Here is a 9,284-nt window from a genome sequence, read left to right as displayed (position 1 = left end):
TGAGAATACAAACAATTTTCAATCCCATATATTTTTCTTTATTTTACATTCAAGGAGAGAGTGTTTTTCATCCTCCAGCAAATGGCACAGTTTACACATTCTATCCTTTCTATGAATTTTATAAATGCGACCTTTTTTTTTACTTTTAAATTATGGTCACTATTTCTCACTTAGTGAAGCAATTTCTTATAGAGACTTCAAAGGAAGCAAAATAAAATTCTCTATCCAAGCTAAGATTTGTATAGTTCTCTGTTTTATTCCATAAGAAGAACCCCTTTAGAATAAAAACTTACATTGTCGCATGTAATTAGAGATTGCCATAGGACCATACAAGACATACAAACAACGACAAATGTAACGAAAAATTTATCACGAAGACATGAATATATATAAGTATACAAAGAACAATCAAACAAACAAAAAAATTTAATTTCATATGTTCCATAATAATAACTTTTCATATCCTTGATAATATTCAACAATGAAATTCAAATTGTTTGCAATTTTTAATCAGACTTAAATATTTCAGAACAATTCTATAATGCCAAATGATTGTTTATGTTTACTGTGGAACAAGTGTTCCTTTCTGTATTTAGAAAAGTTCCGTACATCAAAGTCCTCTTCTGAATTTGTTCTTCTTTGAATTTCTTTCTGCAGTAGCAGAGATATATAGATACATTTAATCTACATTCCTTAAATCTGAATACATAAATTATGGAATCGAGGAACATGACGGCAGTGGTGAATATGGACTGTATAGTCAGAGCCCTTGTTGAGGTCTGCTTGAGTACGGGTTTCAGTAGGAATAAAATTATGTATACTAAATGAAGAACTAAATGTGGTGCGACTATGAGAAGAATTTTTATAATGGGTCGAAATACGCCATGTTTCATTCCACTACTGTATATTTTCTCTAGTGAGAGGATTTTCACATATATACTCGTGTACGAAAAAGCCATCAGAGATATGCAAATTACCCGTAAAAATATAAGAAACCAAGGGTAAATATCTTTTTGAGACATTCGTAGTTCGCACCCTTTTTCTGTGTATGTAAACTCCATAAACATAGTTGTAAATGCAATCACTGCTCCGATACTCCATAATATCCAACATACAAAAGTTAATGCATGCTTTGTGACATGCTGAATATACTTCATTGGAAAAAATACACTGATATATCTATCAATAGCGATCGCAGAAACCAAAAATGCAGAAACATTGAAAATACAAGTGGTAAATAATATGTCCATTCTGCATTTCGTTTCCTCGTCTGTGGAACTTAATCTGAACAATGCTCTGATACATCCCCAGGAACCGGCTATAATGTCGATAATGCACAAGTTTGTCACTAAAATCTTAATAGAATTTTGAACAATTCTACATTTTGATATCAGAAATATTGCAAAAGCATGCTGAAGCACGATAAAAAGGCTTCCTGAAATTTCTGAAATCACTCCAATAAGTTTCTGTTTTCCATCAATTTTATTTGTGTCATTCATCCTATCCTCGATGAATAACAGTGAATCTAAAAAAAACAGCTAGTTAATTGCCATGGTTATCACATTTAGTTGACAGACTCAAATCTTTTAAATCGACCAGAGAATTAACCCATTCCTTTATTCTACCAGGTGTGAACCCTTTTAGTATTCGCTAATTAGAGGTATACGGTATTGAATTTAATATCTGTTCATAATATCCATGACCAACGGATTCTTATCACGATTTGCTTATAAAAAACAAAAATTATAATTGATGTAATCTTCATAATCCTTGTTTTCTGAAGTGTTTTTCCCGCAGTTACGATACATCATCAAAAGCAAATACATCTGATACGAATAAGATGAGATATCAAGTGGAAACAACAAAGCAACCGACGACACAAATAACAAAATAATATAACAAAAATACCGAACTCCAAGACAAATTCAAAATGGGGAAGATAATAAAAACCGACAAAACCAAACGTTATCAACCAACGGGAACAAGTGAAATGTAACTGCCTCACTCCCAACTCTGCACAGGCATTTTCCGAAGAACCACATCTAAATGTGAATATAGTGTTTATCAAATTGTTTTTACAATATACCTAGCTGTTAATCGTCACATGCCAAAAACAGCAGAGAATAATTTAGTAAAAACTATAGTAAGCAATCTGCCATCAACACCAAGTTTTCCCAAAAAAAAAACCCAGTAAATCCTGATATGACATAAGAAACCACTGACCGGTACAATAGATGAAAAAAAAACATACGTACAAACATCGACATAATAGATGAAAAACACAAGTTCAAGCAAGACATAATAGATAAACAAAAAAAAACACAATTACAAACAACGGTACAATAGATGAAAAAACACAAGTACAAACAACGGCACAATAGATGAAAAAACACATGTACAAACAACGACCCAATAGATGAAAAAACACAAGTAAAAACAACGGTACAATAGATTAAAAACACAAGTACAAACAACGGTACAATAGATGAAAACAAAACAATAATAAACAATATCGTACCACCAGTTCAAAGTACATAATCTGCTCATATAATATCAAGCTAAAGTATAGTCTGATATCGGTTGCTGTACATATAAAATTCAATATAGCGACGTCATAAAAGTACGAGAAGACAGTATTTTGTCCAATACCTAGAACAAGATGTACACAATTCCAATGCCTAAAAATAAAAGGAACAATTGAGAATTGCTTCAAAATAGAAAATTAGCAAGTTGAAGTTTATTAATAAAAACATGACGCAGTGATTGAACAACAACAGTATAATTGTAACCCTTATAAATAAAAAATTCAGGTCAATTTCAAAACTTGAAAGCTTTATAACTAATGTTCCGTCAAAGCTTGGTGCAAAATATCACTTTTTATAAAATTCCTGCAGGTTGAAACATTCTTCTTCATCACATTTCTATATAAGTGATTACATTTTGAAATCGTTTTGACACATTCTTGATATTTTTATCATTGCTGTAAAATTTGAGCAATTAAAATTTTACATTCTATGAAATCCGAGAGAAAAGAAAAGCAATGTTTAGGGAGATATTTTTTACTAATGCAAAAGTGTTTTGTGAAACTAGTTTAGTTTCGAATGCGCAACAACTGTTTCCAATTTTGTTCCAAATATTTTATAGACAAGTTGCGTGGCCACAATCACTACAAAAGTCTAAAAGTCTGAAAAGACCAGTTTTTGTCTTAATTTGCATGAACTTTTACTCGACATTCTCCAAAAGTATGACTTGTATCTTAATTTTTCTTGACAAATTCTCATTTATATTAAATTTGTATGAAATTTACTCGACATATTCTCGACATTCTGAATATGGTCTTAAAATTTCTTGACAAATTCTTGACATTTGAATACTGTCTTGAAATTTCTCGACATATTCTCGACATTCTTATTTTTTCTCAGTATGGCTTGACATATTCTGAACATTTTGAATCGTGTCTTAAATTTACTTGACAGTTCTGAGTTTTACAAATCATGACCAATATTCATGATATAACTTTAATCTTTATTTCTCTTTATATGATATGCTGTTGTTTCAAGTTACACTTCTTTACAACAAAAGTAAAAGTTGGGCATGTAAAATAATTGAAAATTTGGGTATATATATATTTTTACAAATGCAAATATGGCTATGAAATCTAAAGTATAAAATAATTCAAATATGGGTGTGTTGATATAAAACAATTTCAATGTGGGTTTTTAAATAATTACAAATTTTGATTCCTAAATCTTATAAATTAAATGATTCAAACCAATCATACTGTAGACATATTTCATTCTACATTCATAATATTCAATGTTGATATGGTAAATAATTATTATACCAAAATGTGGTTTATATAAATAGCAAGTTATGATGATATACAAATCATTCATTTAACAGAAGAAAAATTTGTGTCATGTCATCTGTTGGAATATATTAAGTATTACACATGGACAGGATGTTCCCCATAAAATTAAGGTATTTCACACCCCAGAGTACACGCAACTGTCAAATAGAATTTATTGCTTTACCTGTAATCAGCCATACAACTTATCAGTTGACCGACCATGCCACTACAATTTAAAAAGTTTGTTGATAGATGAAAATGAAAATCATCATTTTGATGAAAAAAAATTGAATTGAAATGGATTTTCTTCATCAAAATTATGAAGTTAATTATTTTAACATAAAAACAAATTGAATAATTTCCAAAGATTAAAAGAAAATTATTATCTACTCCAGGAATAATAAAAAAATGTATTTATAATGGGTCCCATCAATGATTTCTATAGAAATCATCGGTCTTATGAAATGGTTCTCAAACAGACATGCATAATATAGATCTAAACATGTTTTTCTTTTCAGGAACGAGTTATCACAAATATTTATTTTTGATAAAAAATTATAAAATTCAACACTCAAATTTGAATAAAAAATGTTTTTGGATTGTTCTAAAAAATGAATAAGGTTTTTGAATCAAGATGGGAACAAATTCTTTGACCTAAACATAAGCCCTCCCCTCTTTTTTTAGCCACACAAACCCAAAAGATGAATTGGGGGGTCCAAAAGAGATACAAGACACCTATTTTAGTAAAGCAAATTGGACTGGCAGTTTTGCGAACGGCAAAAATCTAAATGCTGTTTGTAAATACCTTCGACTTATATTCCAAGTGAAAACAATTACTTAAATGTTTAATAAAAATAAATCAAAATTAAACTACATGGGGGATTATTCAGGGTATTCCAACTTAGTTGCACCAAAAGGGTATCTTACTATACCAAATTAATCCTTGATTCTTCAAAGTTTAGTTTAGCCATAATAAAAAGGAGTATATAACAGCAATAGAATGTCATAAACAGTGCAGAATAAGTCTGTTCACATTTCAGGCGAAATTTATACTGTTGAGATAGTGTCAAGACATATTTAAGACTGTCAAGAATGTGTCGAGACATATTAAGACATTATTTAGAATGTCAAGAATATGTCGAGACATATTCAGACATTATTAAGAATGTCAAGAATATGTCATGACAGATCGAGACAAATTTAAGACAGTCAAGAATTGGTCGAGACTAATCCAGACTCTTATCAGATGATACAGGAAGTGTCGAGAAATGTTAAGACAATGTTCATACTGTCAAGACACTTGTCAAGAAACCTTGTTAGACAAATTCATACTATGTCAAGAATTTTTAAAAATTATTCAGACAAATTAAGAATGTCGAGTAAAAATTCATGCAAATTCAGACAAAAACTGGTCTTTTCAGACTTTTTGACTTTTGTAGTGAATACAGCACAAGGACAGGAAGTACTGAATAAAACAAATCAGAACAAAACCTAAAAGTTTTTGAACAGACAATGGAACGGACCTACTGGTGAGTAATTTTGTTTTTGTTTCTGGTGTCCGTAAAATGCAGTGTTCGTTTCGACATATATCAATATTAAGAAACATAATCGAGTAGGCGGTGTTGCCACGATATCGCGGATGCATGGGTTTGAATCCCGCTGAGGGAAGAACAAACATTTGCTGACGCAAATTTGCATATCTAACATTGTTGAGCTAAATTTGAGATGAAGTATATGTAAATTATGGTGTTAACTCTGTACAACCACAAGTTATCCGATGGAGAGAGTCTGTCGTTAAGTTGTCACATATTTAGACGTATATAATAAAATTACAATTTGATATGACGGCATCGTAAGTAAAATTATCATCCTCTACGACAGACAAAAACAGCTGATCTGCAAAATAAAGGCAACAGTAGTATACCACTGTTCACTAGTCATTAATCGATTAAGCGAAAACTAGTCCGGGACACAAACCAAAACTATAAGAGGAAAACAACGGAACAACAGAAACACCGAACTGCAACTAAAACAAACGCCAACATACATAGAAACGGACTATTTGATAACAACTGCCATATATGCAAGATATAACATTTACTTGCCACTATCACTACAAACCAGTCAAAGTCTGAATTGGGCACTTTTTTTACTGATGTTTACTTGATAGTTCTGAATTGGTATGAATTTTACTCTATATTACTCGACTATTGTTTAAACCATACTGAACAGTCTGATCTTGTACTTACCCTTTTCCTGACTGTATTAAAAAATCTGAACTCATTCTCGACTAGGCTGAAGCAGTCTTAACCCATTTTCGACCTGTAATTATCCAGATGTCGACCTGTTTTTAATGTCTTAACAATTCTCGACCAAAGGACTTTAAAGTCTGAACCATACTCGACCAAAGTCTGAACCATACTCGACCAAAAGTCTGAACCACACTCGACCAAAGTCTGAACCTTACTTAATCAATAAACCTCTAATTTATCAATCTTGAATTTATAACTATAATGTATTCATTAATAAACCATCTTTTCTTTCATTGATTCTTTTTATCTGACAAATCAATTTCTTATATAGTACCTCTTTGTCAAATTTCTTGCCAAGGGAAACAAATTTGGTAAAAGTAGACTCTTAATAGAAAAGATAAGGCAGATAGATTATGAATAGGTCGAGGAAAGTTAAGACACGGTGGAGTATGGTTTAGACTTGGTTTAGTATGCTTAAGACTTGATTGAGTATCATTCAGATTTGTTCTAGTATGGTTCAGACTTGGTCGAGTACGGTTCAGACTTGGTCGAGTATGGTTCAGACTTGGGTCGAGTATAATTAAGACTCATTAAAATGATTTAAAACTGGTCGAATACTGTTCAGACTGTTTAGTATAGTCCAGTCTAGAGTCGAGAAATATCGAGCAAATTCAGACAATTCAGAATGGTCGAGTAAAAAGTAGTACAGTCGAGTACAAATACCGCTTATTTCAGACTTTTACTGGTTAGTAGTGTATACGGGAGAGATTGTGCTTGATCTTCATATGATGAAGACATTATCTTTCAATCAGTTTAATTGAGGTCTGGAGCTGGCATGTCAGTAACTGCTAGTAGTACTTTGTTAATTTATGTTGATCATTGTCATTTTGCTTAGTTTCTTCTGTTACCTATTCTAACATCGGACTCGGACTTCTTTTAAACTGAGTTTTATTGTGCGTATTGCTGTGTGGTTGTATATTCTACATTAGCTAGAGATATAGGGGGAGGGTTGAGATCTCACAAAACATGTTTAACTCCGCCGCATTTTTGCGCCTGTCCCAAGTGAGGAACCTCTGGCTTTTTTTAGTCTTGTATATACGTTTCGGAGTTTAGTGTGACGTCCATTTTCGCTGAACTAATATACATTTTTGTTTAGGAGCAAGCTGAAGACCGACTCCGGGTACGGGATTTTCTCGCTGTGTTGAAGACCCATTGGTGGCCTTGAGCTGTTTTCTGTTGTTTGGTTGGGTTGTTGTCTCTTTGACACAGTCCCCGTTTTCATTCTCAATTTTATACATCATGTACTGTGTTACATCTCTAGAAACGCCTGGTAAAACATCAAATCCCAACCAAATGGTAAAGCGAGAAAAAACTTTACTGGCACTTCCTGTTGAGCTTTTCTGGTATAAAATATCAAAAATAGATAGGATAGGTCGACTTTTCATTAATTCATTGTCAATCTGTGAATATTTTGTTTAATAGGAGAATGGTATGCCATAGATAAACGTGTAATAACAGTTTTTTTCTAATTCTTTACGAACATACTTTTATTTAACTGAATATGTTATAAAGTAGTTCAGGCTGAGATTGTATGTTGAGATCAACTGTCGAATATAACTTTCAACTAGTCAATCAGATACTACCATCATGAACTTTTTGTTAAGTGGTTGTAATTTTTACTTGTTTCTGGTTTTGACATAAGTTTTATATGGAGCCCTCGTGGTCTTATACAGATACTAAAGAGCTGTGTTTTTAAAGTCTACCTAACGAGATGGAAAGTCTAATGCTGGAACTATTAAATCTAACGCAGGAGATAAAGAGTCAAGCGCTGTCGATATAAAGTTAAGCGCTATCGATATAAAACCAAGCGCTGTACGTATAAAGTACTGCGCAGGAGATGTACAGTCCAGAGCTGTAGATCTAAACTTTCAGAGCTGTAGATGCACAGTCAAGCCGCTTCAGATATTAACTCCAACGATGGAGATGTAAAGTCGTCTACTTTTACTGTCCGCTGGTCTTTATATCTACAGCGCTAGGCGTTGCTTCTCCAGCGCTGGACTTTGCTTCTCCAGCGACTCTACATATTCAGCGCTTGACTTAAGGTAGCAGTACACAGTTAGGAAAATCTTGAAATTGACACTCATAATTTTTAACCACCCCTTGCTTTCTAACAATTAAGGCTTATGTGTCATGTTTGTGCATATGTATGACAACAGCATCTTCCCTAGATTTGATTTCCAATAGTTAAAATGGTGAAATATAATCTCTTTTTGGTGTAACAATGGCAGCAGTCTGCATTTATTTAATACAAATTTGCAAAAAATGTCACAAATGTTCCCAAAATTTAGCCAAAAGTAGGATTTCAATCCATTTGAGTGATACCTTTTCTAAAACCATTGACATTTATCTATCAAGATGTCATATAGAAATCATATGCATTTCACCTAACTTTTCGATAAATTTGAATTGAAAAGTTCGAATGTAAAAACTTTGTTGGAAAGCACGTTTCAATAATTTCTGGATGTGAAAAATACGGACTGTCAAACAGAAAATGACACATAAAATATGCAAAAAACATCTTGATGTTTATATAAACCACATTTGAAGGCTATATTATTTTTCAGCTATCTTAGCATTAATTTCATTGCTCAAAAACTTTCATATTTTGAAAATATACCGGGTCAAAAATGCGAAACCAAACTCCCAATTGTGTATTTCTAACTTATACTACAGCGCTAGACTTTACTTCTCCAGCGCTTATTTAACATCTTCAGCACTAGAATTTAAATCCTCAGCGCTAGACTTACTATCTCGTCGGCAAGATTTTATAAACCACTACTCTTTATTATCTCATTAGACCCACGGGGCTCAATCATACAAACTAGAAACAATAAAAAATTGAATGAAAATGTTGACGGAAGCACATGTTGTATGAAGCGCGAATGCGCTTTATATAACAAATTGTGCGCACGATCAACACTTTTACAACCCTATAAAACTATAAAAAGAAGCATTCAATTCTTATAATTCCCTTTTTATGATAAACAACCATGACCTTACGGGTTATATCAAGCTTTTCGTTTGTTTATAATGCATTATTTTATCTGTGATACGCAGACATTTTCCTGTCTCTTCATCCGACAGTATTTTTACTTTCCATCATTCTTTCAATAAACCTTATA

The sequence above is a fragment of the Mytilus californianus genome, unplaced genomic scaffold (assembly GCF_021869535.1).
Source record: "Mytilus californianus isolate M0D057914Y unplaced genomic scaffold, xbMytCali1.0.p SCAF_1, whole genome shotgun sequence".
NCBI lineage: Eukaryota > Metazoa > Mollusca > Bivalvia > Mytilida > Mytilidae > Mytilus > Mytilus californianus.
Note: the sequence above shows the minus strand (reverse complement) of the source record.